The sequence below is a fragment of the Mus pahari genome, chromosome 19 (genome assembly GCF_900095145.1).
Source record: "Mus pahari chromosome 19, PAHARI_EIJ_v1.1, whole genome shotgun sequence".
Taxonomy (NCBI): Eukaryota; Metazoa; Chordata; class Mammalia; order Rodentia; family Muridae; genus Mus; species Mus pahari.
In genome coordinates, this window is record NC_034608.1 from 34,485,829 (window position 1) to 34,500,142 (window position 14,314).

Sequence of the window (14,314 nt, forward strand, 5' to 3'; positions counted from 1 at the left end):
AAAGTTTGCAAGACCAAGGGGCCTCTCTTCCCAGTGATGGCCAATTAGGCCATCTTCTGCTACATATGCAGCTAGAGACACAAGCTCAGGGGACATTCAGATCCCTGAAAAAATCTGTGCCTATTGGTTTCCATCCCTAAATTGGCACTAGGTGTATTCTCTAGCAAGTTGATGCAAAACCTTTTTGGGCATCATTTGATAGCATACTGCCATTTTATCTCCTTATTTATTAGTATCATGGGTTATTTTGCAATGATGAATCAATCACCAATTCTTGGGAGAAACTTTTATTAGATCATGTTGTATAATGTATGATCAACTGAACTGTCATAAGTTGTTTTTAAGGATTTGTGTCTATGTTCATAAACAATGTATCTCTATATTTTCCCTTATGATGTCTTTGCATTTTTGATAATAAAGTATTAGCCTCATAAATTGTCCTATGCTCTTGGTTTAGTCTCTGAAGGAGATTAAAGAACTGATTTCAAATTTTCTTTAAACAGACTTATTTTTTAACTATGAAAATTACATTTTCCTGTAGGAACCCACTTAATTCCACTTAAATTGATATGTACGTTTGTGACTGTTACGAGAAACAAAACCAAGATTTGCACTCCTTATCATGCAGTCTTACGAACAAAGACCCATTTGGATCTGCTCTCCCCGGATGCACAAAGTCTTTGAATCTGCTTTCTGCAGGTGTGTACACCCTTTGGATACACTCTTGGTGGATACTGGGACCACTCTCAGTGGAGCTATACAACCAAAACCATGCTGTGACCTCTTGTTTAAAACTCTATCAAGACAAATATACAAAACTCTTTGGGCCAAACTAATTTTTGAAACTAAGTGAGGGATTTAAAACTCAAAGATTTAGTAACCTTGTTGAACAAATGATTTCTCCTGTGTCCTTCCTTCACAGTACATGTCAGGAAAGAGAGAGAGAATAAAAGGTGAGAGAGAGAGCTAGGCAGACAGAGAAAAAGAAGAGAGGGGAGGGAGGGAGACTCTAGACTGAGCTTTACAATTTATTAAATAAGAAAAATAGTAAAGACTTTAAAATACAAAGTGGGACCATAATAGCCCATGTTTATGGAGAAAGGGTGGAGGAGGGCTTGAATCTGGATACCTCAGATATCAGATAAGGACAGCAGGCGTTGGCTCCCTTCCCCCTCCCATCCTGACACCATAACGTTGACTGTCTTACCACCAACCTTAGTTAGAATTTATCACCCTGACAGTTACCAGTCTTCACTCCTTGTTTGACTTTATAGTGTCTCTGCCCAACACCTCAGGGCTCCACAGCCCCTGAGTGTGCAGATGAAATACTTTCCAATACTTCTACTCTAACCAATGGCACACAGATATACAAACCTTGCCCCAAAGACCTTGACCACCTCCCCAGGGGGCATAAACAGCACCCCCTAAGTAGAATCAATTCTCTTAAGTTCCTGGGTGTGTGTTCTTTGTCTGTTGAATGACCAAGATCCTACATACACCCATTAAGTCTGGTTAGCTTCTCCCCTTCAGCCCAGTCTGAGGCACAACACCCTCCATCTGCACCCCTAGAGGAAGAAGCAGACAATGAGAGCCAATGCAGTATTATTTATGTAAGTTGGAAGGCTTCGGTGATACAAGCATATGTAGATGGTAGATAAATAGATGATAAATAGACAGACAGATAGACAGATAGATACTAAGATACATAGATACATAGATAGATTTTTCTCAACAAATAGAATAAACCATAAAAAATTTAAATGTTTGCTCATGGAGGAAAAGAGGAGGAACTGTGAAGGAAGAAAGAAGTTTGACACTTTCAAGCAATTTCTTGTTTTGCACCTTTGGCTGCAGACCAATCAAAATTTGCAACTATTGGGTGGAAAAAAATCGTGTTTTCTAAGCATTTATGAGCAAGATGGTCTATTTGTGAACCCAGGTATGAACTCTTTTTAAGATTTTAAAACACAGTAACTCATCTGTGAGCTGTAAAGGAAAGCACATGAAACGACCAACCCATGTTATGCATGGTAGGGTCTGCTCAATGGGGCTGCCACTGCTGCTGAGTGGATTCTTCTGTGCTGTGAAGCAGAAACACTAGACACTTACATGTTACTTCATTTTTCTTCCCAGAGCAGTTGTAAACAGGGAATCTGGGAGTGGGAAGCAAAGAGATCAGAAGACATGATTCCAAGGCCTCTTGTTAAATTTGAACCAGATACGTCAGAATGAGTTCTTTGCATGTCCGATTTACCACTCCTCCAGAGTGTCATACTCCACTCACATGCAGACACCCCTCTGTCTCTATAGGAGGGACTTGATACATTGAAACTCAGAGAAACAGCCAGCAACGCTGGGGTCAATATCTCTAGTGTGACTTTCCACTCAGAGACAGGGGTCCTTGGCCACAGGACCGACCGCAGGACTGAAGCAAGTACCACAGAGTTTCTCAGGATCCCAGTTAGGCAGAGCTTTGAGGGGTTAGCTTGAGAAAAATCTCAAATTCAGAGGCAGTACCTCTTAACTCCAACAGACTGTGAGCTCTCTATACTAGGCATCACCAGATGTGTCTAACTATGTGAGTTCTGCACAGACAAGAGTCTTCACTGGGGATGCTTTTTCCAGAGGGACACAGCTGTGAGTAGAGACACACTGATTCCCACTGGGTGGAGGCATAAATGCAGCTAAGCATGGTAAGATGCACAGCACAACCTTCTCTGTTTGGTACTCAAGAAAACGTACGCAGGTCCAGCAGCAGCAGCAGCTCTCAGGCTGAAGAGGCTGCAAATACCTCCTTTGAGATTATAATAAACACAGAAAGGTCTACCTGGTCAGACCTGTAAAGTTCATCACTGCACAGCAACATGGCATACCCATGTCAGAAGGTTCTGAGGAATGTTATGGAATGATGGAGTTGGAATCTTCTTCACCTGCAGCTCCACCTGCAGCCTCCACCTGCAGCCTCCATCTGCAGCCTCCACCTGTAGCCTCACCTGCAGCCTCCACCTGCAGTCTCCACCTGCAGCCTCCACCTGTAGCCTCACCTGCAACCTCCACCTGCAGCCTCCACCTGCAGCCTCCACCTGCAGCCTCCACCTGCAGCCTCCACCTGTGACCATCAAGTGCTGTGCCCCTAACAGGAGGGCACACCTCTAGCTATGAAGCTGTCTTATAAAAAGGAAATGAATTACAAACCCCTGAACCCCACTAACAGTTTATACATCCGCCTTAAATCGCTATAAGCATGAAAGAAAACTTCAGAGCAACTCTCCTTCTTAAAAAAAAAAAAAAAAAGAAGCTAGAATAAGAAATGTACAGTATGAGGCTGGCAAGTCATATCCACCAATCGCAGTCACCACTCAAGGGAGCCTTGGTAGTAATTTAGAACATATAGACATCAGAATGAGGGAGGAAAACATGCCTCACATAGTCTGAGGCATATGCCCTGGGTCACAAGGCATAAAGCGGGTGTAAGAATAGCATTGTGTGATGAGGGTATCTCTGATGACAGAGCCTGTCTGAATATCAGTGTATTTCATATCCCAGGACCTGATATACACAACTTATCTCACTCTTATGAATGACCTAGAAGACAAATGACAAGATTCTTCTACCAAGGGTAGAAATCAGGAATATAGAGGTGGTACTGAACTTACCACTGCGTAACCCCAGGTGCTGCCCAGTGCCCCCAGCTACTATACCTAAGGTTTATGCTTCCACCAGACATTTCCCAAGAAAGGAGGATGGTGAATTGTGCATTTCAGACCAAGAGCTATCGATTGCTGAGGGGTAGGGATGTACCATTCAGGAGTCAGGTGTCCTGACCCAAGTGGTCAGGCACAGGAGCTAGTGAGGACAGACAAACACAGACCACGTGTGGTTTGTGCAGCTCCACAGGATTAGGGCTAGAAACAGGGGAAGAGTTAAAGGATGTAAGCTTGCGAGACAACGGGATGACTCACATTCAAATGTGGCCGAGGGATTGTATCCCTGAAAGGAAGAGCATAATTCAAGCTGATTGCGATAGGGAAGGAAGAGGGTGAAGTGAGGTCCATCATCTTGACGCTGAAGGAGATTGTGAGGCAGGAATGACTGCTGTTCTGAGCATACCGCTGGGAACAGGAGTGTAATGAAAAGTCAAACACGCGGTCCCAGACCTGGGCGGATAATTATAGTTTTGACAAGAAAGTGAATAGTTTGGAAAGATAACAGTAAAGTTGAAATAGACTAAAAACTCATTTGAAAAGTTTGTTGTAATGAAATTGACTCCAAGAAAGGGCTTGTAGCCAGAGCCGTGGGGGCCAAGATGAAAGAGGGTTTGCCATACCCTGTCTAGTGCATTCCTAGTCCCAGAAGAGGCAGATAGTGCCAGGAGCTAAAAACTGTTCCAGGTCATAGGGTGTGAGCTATTATGAAATTAGTTTTATTTTCCCTTCTAAATGACTCCCCATCAGGTAAAGCATGTATTTATGCAGATAGTTTGCAAAATACACAAACAAAATTACAGCTTCCAGTTGAGAGCCCTTCATCGGCTTCAATGAGTTGCCATATCTGTTTATATAATTTATCCTGACACACACCCTGTTATTAAAATCCTACTTCACACATAACAAGACAGATAATCAGAGAATTAGGGAGTATCTTATGGCTGTGTGGCAAGCTAAAAGCAAAGTGAGCGTTGAAGCTTGGGCAGTTGCAGAGGGTAGTACAAGAGAAATCATGCATGGCTTCCTGGCTGTAAGCCTGGGGTCCTACTCAAAGTGCAGATCCCCGCACTGGTCATAGGAAGACACACACACCAAGCAGGCTGGGAAATGGGAAGGAGCCTGGAGAATCCCCAGTCATTTCCATGAGAAGAGGCAACATAGACCTTCAAACTGATATCTGTTAGGTAGAACTTGCTGGAAACTGGAGTATATGCTGATACCGCCCAAATTATTATTATGAAATTCTAGCAGGCTGCCTTTATAAATGTTTTTCTGAGTTCAAGAACATGGAGAAATGAGAGCATTAATTGGCTGGAGGAAGAAAGAGCCAAGTTAGCACAGTGCCTCCTTGTACATAATGACTCTTCAGCAAAGTGGCTGGGGATATAAAGAATCAAACAACCTACAAGATGCCATTTCATTTGCAGGAAGGTGGAGTGCTCTTAATACAATTCAAGTCATGTGTAGCCCAAGCTATTATATCTCATTTCTGAAGGGATTAAGCAGATATCAAAGAACCATGGGCACTGGTAAAAGATGAAAGGGTCACAATGGAAAGAGAAGCAGTTCCCGCCATCATTGCCACTGCTACTGCCCCAGGGCAGTTTTAATCACTCCTTCTGTTCCTATCTCATGGTCATGCAGTCCAGGGACCATCCCCATGCCCACCAGCCCAGTCACTCACATACATGTGAGCCACAGAGTCACCGGGTCTCACAATCACACTGTGCAGTGACCAATACATAGCCTTTCCCCATGTTCACAAACATGGCCGCCCACCCATGTGTGTCGCACACAGTCACTGGGTCTTACCTGGACTTCCTCACCATTTTGATCTCTCCAGACAAAGCAAGGAAACAGCAGGAGATCTTACCTTCTGGCTCAAGTTCAACGCAGTAAGTGGTTTAATGAAATAGATGTTAATTTTATAATAGCAGAGGCAGAGACACAGTGTATAACAGCAATACAGAAAAAGAGGTGCCTAGATTTTACCCACAGGGAGGCTGCTTTAAGTGATGTTCTGAGGAGGTGGACCCAAGCTGCTGAGTAAGAATCATGCTACAGAAGGCTGTGAAGCAGGGTCATGGCTCCTGTGCAGAATGGTTTCCATGGAAACCACAGGTTAAGGTTCAGAGAAGACAGGAGCTCAGGGGATACAGTGGACACTGGTAGAGACCCACTGCTTTCAAAAATGGCTTAAACCCTATCACAGTGCTCTGCTTAGAGACTCCCTGATTCTGCTCTGTTCCCATCCACTCTGGCTGCCTCAGGAATGGTTGGGCATTCAGAATGCAAAGCCAGATTCCTCTTGCCCAGTGGCGAAGAAAGCAGAACTCAGGTAGAGGGAACCAACTTTTTCCATCTGTCCTTGACATGGATGTCTCAGATGGGGTTCCACCCCTGCTGAGTCTGAACAAAGGATATGCCAAAGCCAGAGCAGCTGGAGGCTTTTTTACTTTCCAGATGTGGACCTCACACCTGAGGATGAAGCCAGAAAGAGATGGTGAAGAGCTGAGAGAAGAAAGAATCCCAGGAGTGCCAGGGGAGTCCTACAGCTGGGAGAGGGAAGTTCTTTGGAACAGATGACTCAGGCAGAATTTAAAAGTAGGATTCAAAGGCTTGTCCCAGCAAGCAAACACTTGCAGTACAAATGTCAGGAGTGGAGTTTGGATCCCAAGAACCCAAATTAATGAATGGGCATCTTGGCATCTGTAATTCCAGCTCCAGGCATCAGAAATAGGTGGCCCCCAAAGCAAGCTGGTTAAGTGAGACAAGATTTATCAGCAAGCCCTGGTTTTGATTGCTTGATCCAGCCTCAGTGAGTAAGCTGGAAGGATGATGGAAGTCAAGTCAACCTCAGGCCTCCACAAGCACATGTGCATACATGTGCACAAGAACCAGAACATGGGGATGCACATATGCCTACACACAAACACACACACACACACACACACACACACACACACACACACACACACAATAAAGGAAAGATAAAGGTTTCAAGAGTAAAAGTGCTTAGACTGATGCTGCTAATCCAGAGAGGGAGAATAAAGAGAAACTAGGAGATTGGAGTATCTGTGCATGGACTGACACTCAAAAGCCTAGGGGAATGGAACTCAAGACTGTCCTTGGATAACTGGGGTCTTCATGACATTTTCTGGGCAAGTGGAAGAAAGGGAGAGACAGGGGAGCTAAAAAGACAAGAAGGATGATTAAGATGTGCATTTAAAGATGCTTGTCAACCCCATAGGAAGAACAATAATATCAACCAACCAGAGCTTCCAGAGCTCCCAGGAACTAAATCACCAAGCAAAGAATACACCTGGAGGGACCCATGGCTCCAGCTGCTTATGTAGCAGAGGATGGCCTTGTCGGGCATCAGTGAGGGTGGAGGCCATCGGTCCTGTGGAGATTCAATGTCCCAATTTGGCAATGCTAGGGGCAGTGAAGTGAGAGTGAATTGGGTGTGTGGGTGGGTGGAGAGCACCATCAAAGAAGTGGGGGGAGTGGGGATGGCATAGGGGGTACACAGAAGGGAAACCAGGAAAGGGATAACATTTGAAATGTAAATAAATGCAATAACCAACAAAAAATAATGATGCCTGTTGGGGGACTGAGAAGACAATCTTATCCTGCAAACACCAGTTGCTTCCTGCATGGGGAGCAGGGCTCTTATGGGATTTATTAATGAAGGCATTCACAGAACCCAGTGGCTGTCAGGGGCTGCACAATGTTGCTACTTCTAAAATCTGACTATGGTACAATCACGAAGGAGGTTGGGTGGGCAAGGCAGTGTGTCCCCAACCTTCAGGTGGGTGGCAGGTGCCACCCATAACCTTCAGAGTCCCCAGCAAAATACTCAAATGCTTGCTCAGGCCAAATGGTAGCCAGGTGCATACTCCAGTAAGGAGTACTCAGCCTAGATACTCTCTCCAGACACTTAGCAGCGTTTCATATATTATAGTTTCAAGACGTACTACTTGGATCCATTTCTCAAATCTTCACTAATTTCCAAAGCTCCAAACAGACTTCTCTATCAAAGAAGAGCGAATTCACGCTGAGAAGTTACTTTCCCCATAACAGAGCAAGAGACAAGGTGAGGGCCAAGTACAGTGAGGTAGAGAGCTGCAGGTGAATAGAACTCAAAATCCTGACAGAAGGCTTAGTGCTCATTGACTGCACCTTACAGGAGGGTGTGGCAGATTCTGTGTTCCCTCCTCCCTCCCTCCCAGCACCGAGCTCCACCCAGCTGAAGGAAGCATTTAAATGTTCTTAGTGCACTAACTCAAGGTTGTTTCTTCAAAAAAGGGTGAAGGGGTCCTGATCTTCAAACTAGGGGCATTCAAATGGTAAAACCAGAAGAATTACAGAAGTTAAAATTAAATGTGCTGATCTGGAAGAAAATGTGAGAATGTAATTCCCTTGCTTTTCAAATACTTGAACCCAAACCAGAAAATCTGTGTGCTGCTGCTGCAGCGTCTCCATGCCTATATTAGACTAACAAGCTGTTGGTTGGCTTCACTAAGTCATGTGTAGTCTGAGCTTTCTACATGCCCAAGAATCTGTAAGCTGGGAAGTGAATCTTCTCTGGTTCTAGTTCTTTCTGATCAGAGCTGCTCGGTAGCCATTGAGCCTCCTCTACCTCACCTTTCTGTTACTGTGAGAAGACCATGAGGAGGAAATAGTTTATTCCAGCTCACATGGCCATCCAGATCAGAATCTGTCACCAAGGGGGGTCAGAGCAGGATCTGAAGCCAAAAGTCACAGAGGAGTGATCCTTGCTCCCTGCTTCCCTTGGTTTTCTCAGCTACTGTTTTTTAAAAAAGGTGTTTTTCTTTGTTTGTTTAGAGTTACTTATTTTCTTTATCAGTACCCTGTCGCTGTTTTCAGAACACACCAGAAGAGAGCAACGGATCCCACTATAGATGGTTGTGAACCACCATTGTGGTTGTTGGGAACTGAGCTCAGGAGAGATGGCTCAGAGGTTAGGGGCACTGATTGCTCTTCCAGAGGTCCTGAGTTCAATTTCAGTGACTTTTCTATTCATCCCAGGGACATCTGTCAAGGGCATGGCATCACGTACAGTGAGCTGGAATCCTGCAACCAGCAATCAAGAAAACGCCCCACAGACAAGCTCACAGGCCAGTTGATCCAGACAGCTCCTCAGCTGAGATTCCCTCTGCCCAGTTGATTAAAAACAACTAGCTCAGTGTGCAAATGGAAACAAAACAATTTTAAAATATTTGGATATGTCAGGATAAAAGTTGCTGTCCTGGGACTTATACAACTTGGAGGCAAGCTTTCTAACCTGAATAAGGACAGCACTTAGCAAGAGGACACCAGCCCTTTGCCATCTGTGCCTTCCTTGGGGTATGGCCTTTTGAGCTTTGAAGTTCTTGGAATTTGGAAGTGACTCTGGCTGCTGCCTGCTTGCCTGCCCCTCCTTTGCACATGCTCTGAATCATGTCCATATTTGCTCCCGAGGCAAATACTCCCCCTCTATCCTCACCCCAGCCTCTTCTAGCTCCACCACTGACCACTTCCATCATGACCTAATGTAGCCCAGATGAAGCTCTCCCTGCCCAAGTCCTGGTCATAAAGAAGGTACCCACTGGCTGATGCAGTTTAAGGAATGCTCAACATTGAAGTATCCCAGTGAGGCTAAAGGTTTCTGATGTTGTCCCCTACTCAAGGTTCACGCTTTCTGCCTTTGCAGTACTTTCAGCTTTATTGAAAGTACCATTTTGTTCTCTCCCCATCTTTCACTGAGGCATACCCAGTCCAGGGTTTCTATTTCTACAGAGGGTGCAGTTACACCTCCTCATGAATGCTCAGCTCTCCTCCAATCAGCTTTGCAGGAAAGGGGGAAGGGTTGGTTTCTACTCATTCCAGAGTTGGGGGTAAAGGCTGTTGGGAGGTGATTATTCACAGCCATGTTTCCCTCCCTCCCCTCACCACTGACAACATCCATAGAAGCTTTGCTGCTGAAATGCCTGCTCCCCAGTGAGGCCTCTTCCTCTTCCTCTTTCCCTGATGCCTTCTGCCCACATCTAGGATATGGAGGCCGCCCCTCCTACCATGCTTGTTCTCCTTTGTAATATCACATCACATCAGCGTACTTCACACCAGTGTACTTACCATTTGATTCTATTTCCATGAGCAGCAATCCGGGAAATGGATCTCACCTGACTAACCATTGTGTTGCCCTAAACACAAAGACTCACCACTTCAGCTGGGGAGCAGAGCAGCTTCGGATACAGTCCATGCTCACAGGGAAGTGTTTCTATGGCCAGGACCTATGTGCCTATGCTGTCACTACAATGTGATCTATGAGAGTGACAACATAAATGGCATCCTAACTGGCTTCTCCTTTTGATATAACAAAAGAATTTCGCATTCTAAAGAAAACAAGAGTCTGATAAAATGAATGCACATTCATGTAATAAATGAAGAATGATGGAGTGAAAGATCTTTAAAGAAAAAAAGTCTTCCCCCGAGTACAAGGCTGGCATGTTTGTGCATAGAAGAATAGACAATCACCCAGCACTATCCTGATCCTAATGCCAATAAAAGCCCACTGACCATTTCGTTAATTGAGCAGGGTAGTCAGTGCCAGCCACAGTCAACTCCAGTTTTTAGCTGCTGTTGAGGGTCTCCCCAGCCTCGTTCACCATGTGTGACTTAGCCTCATTCCTGCTGAGGTCCTTGCACCAATATGCTATTAATGATACAGTAAGGTATGGACAGCCTGGGACAGATTTGTCCAGTCTTTGGGCATCTAGGATTCATGCTCCCGTTTAGCACTCTTAACAAATCTCTCTCTCTCTCTCTCTCTCTCTCTCTCTCTCTCTCTCTCTCTCTCTCTCTCTCTCTCCATGTGTCTGTGTATGTATGTGGGCATGCACCTAGCACTGTGGAGGTGTAGAGAGGTCTGAAGATGACTTTCAGGAGTTGGTTCTATTTTCCCACTTTGTGGGTCATTAACCTTGGTGATCTACTCAGTCGGCCATCTCTCCAGCCCCAGCACATGCTTAAGAATGGTCCCTTGTTCTACAATCCCAGATACATTTTTCTGTACATTCTCCAGTGAAACTTCCGAGTCTATAAAATGGAGCTGTGAATGATCCTCTGATAGATCTAAATGGACTTCCGTATGTTTTCAAAAGTCTGCCTTGTATCCTGTTGCTTAGCAGTGCTGCACTGTGAGTCTTGACAATGTAGGGAAGTGGCTACTCCCTCCTTCTAATCCCACCTGCTCACGCAGAAGATGAGGCACATTGCCTATGTCAACCAAGTAATGCAAAACCATCAGCTCAGAGGACCTGAGGCCACAGCACTTCTGTCCTATAGGGATCTCCTTTGTCAAGCCAGTGTAGATGTTCTCACGGAGGAATGGCTCCGCTGTCACTTGTCTCCAGGTCACATTGGACCTGACCTTTCACCCACCCCCTAAGCAGAGTCTCATGGCTATAGGGCCTCAGCAATGACCGTCTGCTGAGTTTCCTTTCCTTCCCTTCCCTTCCCTTTCCTTCCCTTCCCTTTCCTTTCCTTTCCTTTCCTTTCCTTTCCTTTCCTTTCCTTTCCTTTCCTTTCCTTTCCTTTCCTTTCCTTTCCTTTCCTTNCCTTTCCTTTCCTTTCCTTTCCTTTCCTTTCCTTTCCTTTCCTTTCCTTTCCTTTCCTTTCCTTTCCTTTCCTTTCCTTTCTTTCCTTTCCTTTCTTTTTCTTTCCTTTCCTTTCCTTTCTTTTCTTGTCTTTTTCTTTCCTTTCCTTTTCTTTCCTTTCTTTTCTTTTCCTTTCTTTTCTTTTCTCTCTGACTCAAGAAGAGTTAATGAGCCCCTCAGTTAGCCAGAAAGAAGCCCCTGGGTCAAAGAGAAAAGAGAACAAGTAACTTAAGTTTTCTTAATTTCCCTGCTGCTATCAGCAGGAGTTAATTGCCAGAAGTCATCAGGTTTTTGCCCCCCTACCCTTCTGCTCCATGAAACCCTCAGTGACTTTCCCAGTATCTGAATGCTAAGCTGAACCTCAGCCCATAGACAGATGATAGCTAGTAAAGAGATAGACAGGGAGATGGAGAGATGAATATGTTGAAATTGGTACCCATCCACGCATATCCTAGACACATGCATGGTGACAGAAGTCTAGGTAGACAACATTTTTATACTATTTCTCTATGTGTGTTGCTACTGAGTGCCTTCAACTATAGACTATGCCATGCCCTTGCCCTTAACCTGTCCTCCTCTGAAGCACTGGTGTTCCAGGTTGGTGATGGGCTCTCCACAGTTCCTCAGTCTTCTTTCTTAGACACAATCTTTCTCTAATACTCAGTTAGTTAAATACAGTATGAGGATCATGCAACAGAAGAGAGACGTCTTTGCAGGAGCAGGAAGGGGAGCACATAAAGGAAACTTGTATGCCCTCAACCTGTGAGCCTGGGTTACCAGGGGACCATTAGAGAAGGGTTAGACTCCATGTCCTCCTCTGGGGATGCTTTAGAAGCTAAGAATATTCACAAGCCCCCTACCCAAAGTTGCATAAAGAGTAATAGTTACACAGAGAGGAGATCCTTCAGTAGAGCTGCCTGCAAATCACTCAGGAAGCTCCAGGGATATAGTTATCATGAGTTATCACCCATACTGCTGTGGGATTTCAGACATGCAGCCTCATTTAAGTCACTTCTGTTGCTGTAAGAAACCCCTCAACTGTGCTCTCACAAGTAACCCTAATAAACTCTCTGGTTCATTAGGCTAGCCATGGATGGAAATTCTGGCATGAATTTCCTCTTTGGGGTGAGCAGATATTTGTTAGTGTTGTCCCAGGGAAAAATTCACACAAGTCCCTCAAAAATCTGAGGCTATTCTCAGTGAGTGAGTAACACTCAGTGGAAAAGTCAGCACAAGAACTATGGGGAATCCTCTAAGATGTCTCTGTCTGAAGTCACTGCAATTATCTTCGGGTATCTTTGTGGCTTGTTTGAGCCAATCTTTAAGGTGGAATGATGGGAGTACAATGTCCTATATATGCTATGCCATGTATGAAGCTCAATGAAGATTCTGGGAAGACACACAAGGAAGTACAAATATCATGTGCCTCTGACATCATTCCCTGCTCAATCAGGAAGGTGAGGATGTAGCAGGTGGACTTTCTCAATTCCATTTGATGGGGTTATATATTTTATAATAAGACAGAAAAAAGGAGGTGAAGGAAATGTGCTCCAAATTAAAACTAGTAACGTAAATAGCAAGCTGTAGCCAGTGTTTATTTTGTTGGGTTCTTAAAGTCACTTGAGCTTTTACAGCAAACCTATTAAGCAGATGTTGTTGTTAGGGTCCCTTCACCTTTTTATTAAAATGGGTGTATGGGAACTGAAATAACTTCCTAAGTCACACTGTTAAGGGGCAGAACTAGTGCCCAGCATAGCATAGCTTAGAGCCTGTGCCCTTCACTCTGAGTCTGCTAAAGCCACACAGAATCAACACCTGGAAAATTGAATCCTACCTGAATATCAGTAGTGTGTGATTTCTGATAACTCATGAGCAGCTGAGCGACATAGTGAGTGACTTGTATAGTATCTTCAATTCCCAGCTTAGCATAACATCCTAGAATACTCATTTCGTGGACCTGTGAGACAGCTCAGTGGGTGGAGGTGACTGCTACCAAGACTGATGACCTGTGTTCCATTCCTAGATCCTTCACGTACGAGGGCAACAAGTACAAGATATTCTCTGACTTCCACACATGTTCTGTGGCATGTGAGTATACTCAAGTGCACAAGCACTCATGCACACATTCTCTCTCTCTCTCTCTCTCTCTCTCTCTCTCTCTCTCTCTCTCACACACACACACCACAGAGAGACCAAATACATAAATGTAGTAAAAAAGGTCAGTTTCTCTAAAATCTTTTTTCTATATTTGCTCAGGGTTCTACATTATCAAAGCCATACATTTTTTTTAAACCTTTGGAGCTTTTATTTATCAAGAAATAACACATTGTAATGAAGACTTTGAAGAGTTGAGCTCTTGAAGACTGTCCCTCTTGTTTCCATGACATCTCAAGTGGTATCAACAGACTCTTGATATTGTTAACCGAAGGGGTGGGGCGTGAAAGCTAACAGTGATTACAAGTAATATTGCTGAACAAAGGGATAGTCACATCTAATTTATATTATATTGGGACCCTAACAGTCAGAGGTGTACCCTGTAGGTTCCCCTCTGTTTTTTGAGTTCAACCTCATGACTCTATCTGCAAATGGAAGGAGCAAGTCTTCTGCAGCCACTCCTCATTAGAAATATCTGGAATTTCCCTGATGCTTGTAGACTCCACCCAAGGCTGCATATTCTACCTCAGCTGTGAATTCTGGAATAAGTATACGCTGGTATAGGTGATCCTTAAAGTTCAGATCTAGAAATTTAAAGGGGAGTGGCCTACAGTCTGAAACCAAGAGCTATCCTATGAATGGGATAGGAATTATAGGATTTTTGTTTGTTTGTTTTTGTTTGTTTTTTAATGAAAAAGAATCATTTCATCCTCAGCTTGCCCCATGATACCTGCAAGGAATATTTCATACTTTATAGCTAAGGATGCCACATCAGTGCACTCCTCCCATAGG

General features: G+C 44.4%; 1 protein-coding gene across 2 annotated transcripts in view; it reads right to left on the reverse strand.

The window, feature by feature from the left end:
- Csmd1 (CUB and Sushi multiple domains 1) overlaps positions 1–14,314 on the reverse strand; it is a 1,532,231-nt gene that overhangs the window by 334,947 nt on the left and 1,182,970 nt on the right. The gene's annotated exons all lie outside the window — the stretch shown is intronic.